The 12,564-nt window shown below is 38.4% G+C and overlaps 1 protein-coding gene across 1 annotated transcript in view; it reads left to right on the forward strand.

Annotated features, from left to right (window-relative positions):
* nfixa (nuclear factor I/Xa) overlaps positions 1 to 12,564 on the forward strand; it is a 140,449-nt gene continuing 127,885 nt past the window's right edge. Inside the window, exon 1 of the mRNA XM_077604322.1 lies at positions 1 to 112. The gene's annotated coding sequence lies outside the window, so the exon portion shown is untranslated. The remainder of the gene's footprint in view (positions 113 to 12,564) is intronic.

Here is a 12,564-nt window from a genome sequence, read left to right on the forward strand (position 1 = left end):
GAGGTGCATGGACTGTTTTGACAAATGTTTGTGAAAGAATGGATTTGTTTCTGTAGCTCAGTGGATTGTCAACGTCGATCAATGCGCTTTTGGAGGAATCAGCTTTTAATTGGTAGGAGCTTCTCCTTTGTTCCTTGTCAGGTCAAATGTGATTGATTGATTTTTATCAGTTGTTTAACTCTTTTCCCCTTGAGGAAGCCATTTGTAGATTTGGCAGTAGAACTTGGGACATTTTCATGTTACTCAAAAGAGTTTGGTTGCTTTTCAATTGAAGCTGGCACTGTTAAAAGGAGTGACATCATTTTACTGTTGCTATGATTAAAAAGAAAACAAAAAAAACATTCATTCATTTTATGAAGATTGATGATAATTTGCTTGCCCTAACCAATGCTCTACCAAATCTTAAAACTTGCCTCTACTGAATTTCACAGATAAGTTTGTGTATTGGGATTATGAGTAGATTGTTTTTTTAGTAATCAAACCTATCTGCCTGTTTAGTCTGGTTTATTCTTTGTTATGATATTTAAAACTGAATTTTAAACAGTACATTTTTAAACATAGGATGGTATACGTTATTATTTAACATCTTGAACATATAAATGCAAAAGTACTAACAAAAATGGGAGGGGACATTATATGTGAGGATCATTATATTGGTCAGTTTGGGAACCTTCCTGCATTAATTCACCTTTTCCCCATAATATTGAATAAATAAATATTATAGAGAAAATATTTTTATCTGCTAGGAAGGCGGACAGTGTAATTTTTTTTTTAAAAATCCAAGTGGATTTGGACCACATTTTGTGTGATGTCTTTGATCTTAAGAACTTTTTATGTCCTCATATGTACAAGGTTTTTGGACAAAAATAAGCCAATTTGGCATTTTTTCAACAACATTGGTGACCTTGCTCGCATTGGAGGGGAAAAAAACTGAAAAGACCATCACCAAAATGTCGTTTGAGCACAGTTTGGTAATCTGGCGACTCTCAGCAAACAGCAAATTATGCGGGTGGGCTGCATTTTGTGAGCCAGGATGGCAAATCGGCTCCAGGCGCCTGTCAGGGCTCCCTCCAAGATAGATGGTGTCGTTACACAGCCTCCATCATGCTGGAACTGATCTGGAATCGCCACTTATGATGAAATTGACGCCGCTCTTGCTCTCTATTATTCATTTTAACATTAATCAACAGTCATTCGAATGTGCATAGACCACAGTTAGTCAAACGGCCAAGTTTCAACTGCTCTCATTTTGTCTGATGTTCCTATCCAACCTTGAGTGAATCGATCACAGCAATAGACATTTAATACTGCTATAATGTATCCTAACATAGCAATGTCTGAAATTACATTTGAACTATTGCTTGCAAGTAATCATTGTGCATTAGCTCGTTCACCCCCAACAGTGGCGGTGGTAGAAATCAGATTTTCATTCTTTTTTTTTAACATGGGTGACTGGCAACTATCCCATTTCAAATACATTGGCTGTCTATCACCATCCCTGCAATAGAGGTCTCATCTTATTTTAGCATAGTTTATGAAATAACATAAAATACTGGAACATTACTGGGTAATATGACCTGAAATGTACCCAGCCCTGGGCTTTCAGTCATAGGGAAATAAACCTGTACTTTATTGGCTCGACCAAAGAGTACTTATCTGGCTCGGTAACTTTTACGTAGTCTTTGAGTCATGTTAACTTTATAAATTCTGCTGATGAAATAAAGTTGATATACCGATGATTTATAAGAGACCAGACCGAGCAATCACATCCCCATTCATTTCAATTTGAATAAATTGCAATAGGAAGAAAATCGGCTATGAACATTCGTACTGCCTTTTCTCTGGTACAGAATCGCACGTCGTTCTATTCAAAAGTTAACTTTCTGTTCTAAAATCCCATGATTGGTGATTCAGTTCGCTCATAAGTTTATCGATACTTTCTTTATTGGTTGCTTGTCAAATGATATTCTGTTTTAGGGTGAAGAAAAATGAGCATTGTAGTGCTTTGGTCACAAGATAGGTAGAGCCGGTAAAGTTTCCAACTTTACATTTTTTTTTCCTGAACCTGTCTTCTCCCTTTTGAAGGAGAGTAAAATTGTTTTTTGTTTTTTTAAACCTACCTCACACTGTTTCCGTAACGCCTGCAATGGTAAGTCGGCAGGCAGCCTTCCCTGTGTCTTCCTCAATGTAGGTTAGGTTAAAACTTTATTTCATCCCGTATTTGTGAAATTTCTTGGTTGCAGTAGCAAGACAGACACAAGACACACAAGACATTGTAGACCTAGGTAAAAAAAAACTAGAGCCACACACAGGAAGTCCACAAGGTGGGGACCTTCTGCAGACTGTCTCAGTCAGGCTGTACCTGGAAGGAAATAAAGCCATCTATTCCATTCCTAGGTTGCCAGGTTGGTAATATTCTGGCTAATGTCCATGTCAACAACCTTGGATAGCAGTTAATGATCAGTTAATTGCCCTGTAAAGGTTCATTCGTGTAAAAAAAATGGTAACTTTAAAAGTATGTAAAGTACATTTAACACCTGGGGAGACTATTGTGTAGTGTTGTTGGATCCATAGCAATAGAGGCGTGACACGTACCTTGCCAGCATCTCAGATGAGCTGATGAGCATTCATCCTCGCAGTGGGCTGAAGAAGAGGAGTGTGCCAGTTTGTGTAAAAGAGGAAGATTGAGAGAAGAGGGTGCGATGATGCAGTGTTGAAATGAGATGAGGCTGAGTGAGAAAGTGGGTGTGATGGTGGGGTACAGAGGAGGGGTGCAGGTGGCACGGAGCTGGCGTGGGCATGGGCTCACTGTCCCCTGGCTGTGCCAGCCTCCATCTGTCATCAACGGGAACATCTGCAACCCAAGGTGCCCTTGTCGCCCAGCGTTAGAGTAACGAGATTGGCGTTTCCATTAGTCGGCCGCCATCGCCCGCTTCGGCCTCGGCCAAGAGCGTGGCATTTTTTGGGTGCGAGCTCGTGTGTGTCTCGATACCAGGCCGAGGAGGATGAGAGAGCAAGCTGGAGATTTGTTTGTTGGTTTGCGCGCCCACCCGAGTGTTTTTGTGTGCGCGGGTGCCAGAAAAACATGGCAGCGCGGCACATTGACCCAGCTGGGATGAGCCGGCATGTCGAGTCATGTCCCCTCCCGATGAGAGCCGGTGCCCAACGCACTCATGCCACTGCCAAACCTCCACTCTCTGACACCGCCCCCTCCCTGTCCTCCTCACATCATCCGTGCCCCATCTGTCCCCCCCCCCCTCCTCCCTCCATCCCTCGCTCTCTGACCTCTTGTCCCTCACTCACCTCGTTGCCATCCCCCCGTTCCTCACCCGTGCTCATCACACTCGCTCTCTTCCGCATCTGAGACATTCACACTTTTTTTATCTTCCTATTCCCAGAAAACAGATGGTAATTCTTTCCCGCTTCTTTTCATCCTCAATCTATGTGCACCCCCCTCCCTCCACCAAATCCCCCCTCTCTCAAACCTCTATCCTTCCTTCCGCCTCGCCCCAATTGTTTCTTCACAATCGTGGCACTTCAGCTCAGTTCTAACTCTAAATTTGAATTTGGGGTTTTAATGCAGTTTCATGAAAATTTAAAAATAATTTGAAAAATTCAACAATCATTTCGATTTACTGGATGTCTCATTGTTGTGTAAAGTTCGAAGTGTGAATGTGTAAATGCTTTTTTTGTCCATTTATACCCTGCAATTGGTTGGTAACTGGTTTATGTTGTAATTCATCTTTTGCCAATGGTCAACTGGAATACGCTCTAGCACCCACATGACCCTCATATAACAGATGAGCATCTAACATAGTCCCATGGTAATCGTTCTGCCTCATTTCATTGATTATTTTTGGGTGGGGGTGTTAAATTAACAACCAATGAAAACAATGAGCTATTAATATTGTTTTCAGCAGAATGGGAAAATCTAGTATCATCTTTACTGGTATTGCCATGTCCACTTTTTATCAAATTGATGTTTCATTGGCTAAGCCGGTGTGTATATTTCAGAATGTCCCCCCCCCAGTGAATATTTTAAATGCGTATTTCATTTCATATGACCCCAAAAATGTTTCCATGAGTTTTCTTTAGGCAGCAGTTGTCAGACTTATTAGTTGCAGTCGATTTTGCATCTTTTACTGTAATATGTGATTTAAACACAAGCACAATTGAACATGTCAGCAATTACGGCAGTCATCAATATATTCCATGCAATCATTCACATACAAATCAATTATAAATAATGCTCATCCGTTGTTTGGAGTTAAGGTGGGATCATATGATTTTGTATCAACATAATGTTTTGTCTAACTTTTATTTGTTGAACCAATTGAAAAACACACACAAATACACAACTTTAAAAACAAAAATCCCGAAATGAAATCACAATGAAAATAATATTCCACCTGAAACTAAACTATAGGCTACTATAGGCATGGGCATTTGTATTTCTATTTCTAATCTATTTGTTAATTGTCATGGGAACCCGGAGTAGACCCCTTTTGGGTCTGAGTCGAGGTACACTATGGACTGTAGGTCAGATATTGTCCATGTGTAAAGGCCCTATAGGAACTCTCTAGATCAAGGGTATCAGACTCTGGTTGGTTCGAGGGCCGCTTTAACGTCAACTTGATTTCACGTGGGCCGGACCATTTTAGATATAATATTTAGATATATTTTTTTATAAATGGACTAAAAGAACTGGATTAAATGCCCTGGATATTCAGTTTTTTATAGATCTAAAACAATGTTTGTTTTACCTTTTTTATATATATATTTTTTTAGATTTTACAAAATGATTTTTGAACTAAAAACACAGAAAATTTGATTAAAAAATTACAATTATTGATTTAAAAGGGGGAAAATCAGGAAATTTAATATTCATCTATACTTTTCATTTTAATTTGATACTAAAATAGAAAGTCGGCACTCATGATTTACTTTCCCGGGCCACACAAAATGATGCAGCGTGCCAGATTTGGCCTCCGGGCCGCCACTTTGACACCTGTGCTCTAGATGGATGGACGTCTGAATGGAAGAAAAATATGTGATTAGGCATCTACCTTAATTGGTATAAAGTAGTATATATGTTCAAGGTACAGTAGTCTGCTCAAAAGAGTTCTAAAAAAATGGAAGCAATCAGGACATTCAAATTGAACATTCAAAAATGGTTATTAAAGTAGTCAATATACATGATATCTAGCTTTATTGATCCTTAATGGTCTCGACAGGACTCTACTCTCCGCAACATGACTGCTGTTTGTGTTTGCAAACACATGGTGGCTCTAACGAGCAGCAATCTGTCTGCACATTAATGAAGCAGAGCCTTGGCTGCAATTATGTCCATTACCCACAGAATACTAATCAGAGCAGTGTCGAATGAGATGATATTTTTTCAATCATTTATTTGTCATCTTCCTCTTTCCTGAATCATTGCAAGGAAATTAGACAAGAATTCATGTGATTATTTTGACACCCAATCTCCCTCGCTCTTTATTTTTTGCAAGATTCGAACAATATGAAGGCGGCTTTTAATTCCTCAGTCACTTTAAAAACAAGCACTTAAAAAAAAAATCTTCACTCTTGGCATATCACTCTCATGGGCCTATCAACACTTAAAAAGTGTGTCGTTGAGAGCGAGTGAGATGAAGCGACAACTGCTAATCAATAAGATTTGTACAACCTCTTCTTTCTCTACCACTCTCTCCCCCCCCAACCCCCCCAGAGGCCCTTGGCATTCAAGACGAGCCAAAACGAGCTTGGCATTGTAGAGCACGCCTTAAAAAGAAACACCTGCGAGGTGGAAGACTTAAAAAAAAATAAAGTCGAGAGAGAGAGAGGGATAGAAAAATCCTGCTTTTTGCAGCTCTTAAAAATGTTGGCAAATGTTCCATGGCTTTTTCTGGGAACAAAACAGTAAAGAAAAAGCTCTCCCATGCAAGTGAAGACAAAAGGGGATGCTTTTCCATAGAGACAGGAGGTGTCATTACACTTGAGACGCTTGCCAGATTAGGACTTTGTCTACCCCCCGACTCCCACTATCTATACTATCGTCGTTTATTAGGGAAACAAATAATAAATAGTGTCCTTTTTTTCCAAGGGGGGATTTGGGATGGGGAGACAAAGATGTAGCGCGGCATGGCGAGGGATGGAAGTGGCAAGCGAGGGCGAACGCAAACAGATGGCACTCTTGGCATGCGGAGCTCTCTTAAATCTGTTTCTGCTGTTTTTCCTCATGTGCACGAGGCTTTAACCCCGTGCTAACCTGTGTCCTGGCCTGACCCGCAACCCCAACTGCTGTTTGTACTCGTGTACTGCACTGTGCGCCCGGGAATGTGCGTGCTCTTGTCTTTGCCCACTAAATCTACCTTGTAAATTCAGTCCTTCAGCAAATTGAATTTTTTTCATTGCAGCAGGTGCACAGAATACATATGATACAATAATCAAGTATAGTAATTAGTCTTGTACGCTCTTAAATGAACCTCGATGATGACCAAAATCATAGTTTGCATGTGAATACACCAAGTATATTAGCGCAATATACCAATTCCTGTATTTTCCAGACTACTACATATACCACGGTTTTTCAAAATTTGGAATAAACATATGATTGATGAATCTTTTAGTTGTACACATTTTTAAACGGTTGTCTGCGGGCTTAGGTTTTCTCCTGTTGCTGCTATTTCCTTGTAGTAAATGCAATTTCCATTAGATGGACCAGATTTTACTGACAACCAAGGAATGGTTCTAAGATCCAACCATTCCATTTTCATTTTTCATTTTGACTATAGTCAAATTGTAATATTTTGAGCAAGCATAACAAGCTCAAAAATGTGCAAAAGACAGCATACATTTGCACTGTGCAATGTGGCTGGCCAATAAGATAGTTTTGCAGTTATTGCAATTCTTTTTGAACTGCTCTTTTCTTGCTGAAATAATAATCAAATGTCATCCCTATCCAATATATGTGACAAGATTTGATTTAAAGCATAACCAAATCAAACCTCAGTGAAAAACAAGTCACTAAGACAATCAACACAGATGTGAAAGCTTAACTGTATCTCATTATCTAACAGTTATCTTCTTAGAACAGTGGAACAGTGTGCACTTCAGAGTTCAGGTTTATTTTTGTTTCCACTCACCACTAGTTGGATGTGAGGCAGAACTTTTGGCTACCAATCTTCTTTCCCCATGGGATTATCATCTGTTTTGCGTCCAGAAGAACGATAACCTCTCCAAAGCGGAGGCGTAAAACTTTTCTTTTTGATAGAGGCAATCAGTCATTAAGGTTTAAGTTGCGTTTTCCTTGAATCATCTGCGTCACTATAAGCCTAGCTTTATTTTCTTGATAAATACAGTGAGTCCAACTTGTCGTAACTCTTAGTGTTGTCGCTGATCCTTAATAGGGTAGCCCTAAAGGGTAAAATAATAATACTGTCTAAGGACCCATGCACAATTTCAACCTGTTAGTGACCCAGGTTCTTAAAACCCTTTCCACTGCTGTTTGTTGTTGTTTTAGTTCTGTAGTATTGTGTCATTTTAGGAAAAAGATCTGTGCGTATTGAGCGGTGTGCTCATATGCCGCATTTTCTCTATTACAGCTTCACACTCGGAAATAGATGGAGTTGTTCACATTATTGTCTGAAAGCTTGAATATTTCGTGTGCGGGTTAGGGTTAGCTATTGTTGGCTTTTATTGATGCGTAGATCATGTTGTTTTACCTTGTTTTGTCGCCGGTCTTTTGGTCGTCGGTCTTTTGGTCGCCGTCTTTTGGTCGCCGGTCTTTTGGTCGCCCGGACCACGACAATGGGCGACCAAAAGACCGGCGACCAAAAGACCGACGACCAAAAGACCGGCGACAAAACAAGGTAAAACAACACGGTCTACGCATCAATAAAAGCCAACAATGGCCCTGAGCAGTTTCACTGAGCCGACGTGAGTGTATAAGAGTTTGTATGTACATGCGTTGTCCCTTTAAGAAGCTACTTCAGTCAGGGTCTTAACGAGTTCTCCAACAAAAAACAATAAAAGTCCCGGAAATTTGGAGCTTTTCTTTAGCCTAATAATTACTAGGGCATTAAGTATGACTAAATAGTAATTTGCTGTTTATATTTAGGGAATTTGAGCAACGATTTAAATGGTAATTATCAATAACCTTCCGGGCGACCAAAAGACCGGCGACCAATCGACCGTGTACCGAATATTTTGTCTCAAGCTAATCAAATGAATTTTGGAAAAAAAGATCAAAATAATAACTATGACTATAATGGGGGATGGATTTCTTTATATTTAAGAAGAATAAAATGAAAAATGGCTTGTTAAAACTCTGCTAAACATCCTCTGAGAACAAATATTTCATTATTTCATTATTTTTTCTGCAGACACCATTTTTAAAAAGTTGCACGTTTTTGCATTAAGAGGTCCATTAAATTATTAATGAATGCATTTATTGATGAGACAAACATTCAACACCTGGTGTCTATTAAGAAGACTTTTTCGTCTTGTGAACACAGATTCATGAAGCGGCTCCCATAGATTGAATGCACATCACTTCTATGTGTGTTTGTTGGAGGAACGGTGGCGGTGTAAGCTCATTTGCATAATCTCCCATTTAAAGGAGGGATGTGCTGGAAACTGAAGGGGTTGATGGTAAAGGGCGTAGAGGCGGGAGGGGGTACAAAGTGTTCATTGTGCAGTCACGGGATAGCAAGAATACCCCGTAGGGCCTAGTTTGTGCGCATGTGTGTGTTTTGAATGTTTATCTATGTGTGTCTGTGTGTGGGAGCCACACCTGTCAGGAGAGCCTGAGGGAAGCAATGAGACCATGATAATTTGTGTCTCTGTGTGTGTATGTATGAAGCAGATAGTCAATGGGATTTCATTAACATCGACAAGCATTAAAATCTTTGGGCCAAATCAAGGTTTTTATGTCCTAATTGTTTCCCTTTATTAACTTGGCTTGTTATCATGCCATTTTTTATTCTCTTGCACAATATAACACACATGTCCGCCTCCCAATCTCAGCAGAAAGCATCCTTGCAGCGGCAGCATGATTTAATTACTTCTCTTTTTCGTGCCAAATCATAATCTGCGCAAGCAGGCCGATAGGATCAGAGTGGGGAAAAAAAGATTTTTTTTTTTTTTTGGGAGGCCATGTTGGGGGGCGGGGGGTTGTTAAGAAAGCTTCAAAATGTTGAAGTAGTTGGTAGACCGTAAATGCCACACAATCTGCTTAATATCCTCGCTGCTCTCATTAGATTAGAAAACATTCAGGAGATTGCAAGATTTGCCCGCCATTGTTTCACTAAGACAACACAGAGGGCAGAAAGGCCAAATTGCTAATAGTGACAAAAATACAAAGAAAAAAGCATGGGACCTAATTCCTAAAAAAACAACAACAAAAATATCCTGTAAGGTTTAGTATGCTGACGCTAAACGTGTTAGTGAGTGATTCAGCAAGTCTTTATAATGTGTCTAAAAATAAATATAAATAAAATGTAATAGTAGTATTAAAACTTGTGGGGGAATAAAACTTTGGTTTGTGTCACAAAGAGCACATTCATGTACCAATTTTACCCTGAGTTGATTTGTGAAATCTATATACAGTGCTGCCTTTACTTACGAAATTCATAACTTGGATTTCTCCTAAGTATGGACATAGTTTTCATTGAATTAGCATACGATGTTTAATAGGACTCGCTTAAGACTTTTTAAAAATGATAAAAGTACACCAATTTTGCCAGAAATATGTAGTATATGTATGCAACAAAGATAAGACATTTAAATGAATAAGAAATGTGGAGGAATTGCGAGCGGTTAGCTAAGTAAACATATGTAAACACAGAAGTTAACAACTATAATTATGTTATGCACACTCAGAAAAACTCAAGAAACATCTCCTTGATCAATGAGGGTCAAAGTCCGAATGCTTGTGTTCAAGAAAACTCAAGAACCAAGAAAGGGATTATTTTCAAACTGGCAAAATACATTTGCGATATGAAAGAGAAGAGGTGATTAATTTTGGGGTCATGAGGTCACAGCTGAAAGGGCCAAATTGAATTTGGCTGCATAGGCGGAGGTCTGCAATCTCAGAGTGCTCCTCTAGTTTTAATAATATGACATCTTTTGCAATTTTGGGACTCAGGAACCCCAGCCAAGTTCAAAGTCCAGATTCCACTTTGGGAACACTGTCATCATTAACGTAAGTCTACATTGGCTATAAAGGAGCGAGAAAGCAAAATTTGTTTACCTCCCCTTGTGCTCTTGGCTTGTGAAGTGGTAAAGTTCCTCGGGCAAGTATAAACAAATGAACACAAAAACAGCCATTTTATTGTGCATGCTCCCAGCAGTTAAACTGGGTAATAATAAGAACCATTAAATTTACAGTATGTGCTCTCAAGCCGAGGGAGGCAAATGATATGGCCTCACATTGCATATGGACTGAGGAAAAACACGTCAATGTTGCAGCTTGGGGACCAATCACACTTTCCAATTTTGAGGGAATATAGCGTAAAAAGTTTACTCAAAATTTGGCATCTACATTTACTCGTTTGGTTACCTGGGAGACTAATGCAAGAGCTCTGTTTGTGTGTATGTAATGCTGGCTGATTCAGTAAAGCCACACTGGACTGTGGCTTGCGTTTTGGCCATTGAGGCACATTTTGGTCAGGTCCCGGATGATTTGCATTCCAGTTTGCTAGCTCGGAAAGATCACGTGGCCTCAGAAAGTCTCATCGAGATGGTCAGCGAATGCAACCGCCATTACGCATACTCAAAGAAAGATGCACAATGGTTTCTAATCTTTTTATTTTGGCCTTCACTTTATGTGGAAATTTAAATTGCTGTATTATGACTCGTGTGCCTGACCGATAGTGAAACAGATTTATAAACATGTATTTCTTTTTTTTCTTCAATTGTAAGATATATTCACACCAACAACAACAACAACAAATATTTATAGAAACTATTTAATTGGGCTCCCTTTAGCATACGGAATGTTGCGATCATAACAAACTGCCACTTGAGGCCGCTATAAGCTCTTCACACTACATTAATTGTCTACATGCTGCCATTTGGAATTTCCAGTGTTATCCCTTTCTTTATAACTGCTGTTAATTCAACATAAATTCAACATAATCACAGAGTGAGCGTTTTTAAAAGTCATTGTATTCCTTTCTGGATGTCTAATTTATCAATGCAATCAATCTAAAAAAATAAATGCATAGAAATGATGAAACAACATAAACTATAGTATAATAAACTACAAACTGCTTTATCTAAGTTGTATAGGACAACAGTAGAAAAAAACCTTAAAATTATTTAAAGAATAGGCAAGAAACAACTTCAAATTATTACGATGCATGCCCAAATTTTTTTGCAGAGAACAATTATGAAACTAAAATGGGGAAAATGCAAAGTTGATTGTCACATTTAAAAATAGAACAGCTTTGTTCTTTACAGTGGCACAAAAGTCTTAATATAGCTTTGATTGATCTTTGGGAAAAAATCAAACGCGCAGGCACTTAGGGAAAGACGCCAACATAACAACATTATGGGAAAATGTGGATCCAAATTTTAAGCATAGCACTTTGAATTTGAGGTGTGTTCAATTCAAACAAATGCATTGTTATTGCACAAATGGCACGCCATTCTGTTTATTTTGCGAGTGAACTATAATCCAATTTAATTGCTTGGATTGTTCGGCTTTTACTCTACAGCCACATAAATCTAGCTCCAATGTGTATTTTTTTTTATTTGTTATAAGAAGCATCACAATGGTATTTTTTAGTCGATAATTCTGTTGATATTTGAACAGATAAAAATATTCTGTGTTAAATTTTATTACAAAATAAGTTTTTCTCCATTTACTGTTAATAAAACAGATTATTGTTGTTCATTTGGTACTTTTCAGTAGTTAAACAAAACCAAAAAATAATAAATATGTATCACATTTGATGTGAATGAGTTATGTTGCAAACACCTGTTTTTTATACGACTTGATATAGAGCGATATTTTAATTAAAAAACACACTGCTATAGTTTCAATTGCATTTAAAATAGAAAATGCTGATTACTTTGTATAATAAAATGATCAATGATTCAATTTCAGATTCGGCCTCTAATTATTCGGAAAATGGGCAAAAATATTGATCATGTTTAATCAAACAAAAACAGATCTTTGCAATCATTTTATTTTTATTAAACACCAAATACAACTGTTCCACCAAGAATGTTGGAATTTAAATCAAGTTAAAGTTGCATCTAAATAGTTGGTCGATTTTAAAAATAATGATCCATGAATTGGACTGCACAGAATGAAAAATTCAATCATTCGATTAACTGTGACAAAACATAACATTTAGATATTTCTTATATTATGTATATTTTTTAATAATGGTGCCAAGTGTGTTGTTGGTTGGACCACATAGTAAAACTTACTGATTTGTTACTGTGGGTGGGTACGCCAACTGTGTCTGAATGTTTAGCCAAAGTTGGCATACGATGTCCAACATACACAATCAACACCCCCCCTACACACACACATACACACACATTGTATGT

This window comes from Stigmatopora argus, chromosome 7 (genome assembly GCF_051989625.1).
Source record: "Stigmatopora argus isolate UIUO_Sarg chromosome 7, RoL_Sarg_1.0, whole genome shotgun sequence".
In the NCBI taxonomy this organism is placed as follows: domain Eukaryota; kingdom Metazoa; phylum Chordata; class Actinopteri; order Syngnathiformes; family Syngnathidae; genus Stigmatopora; species Stigmatopora argus.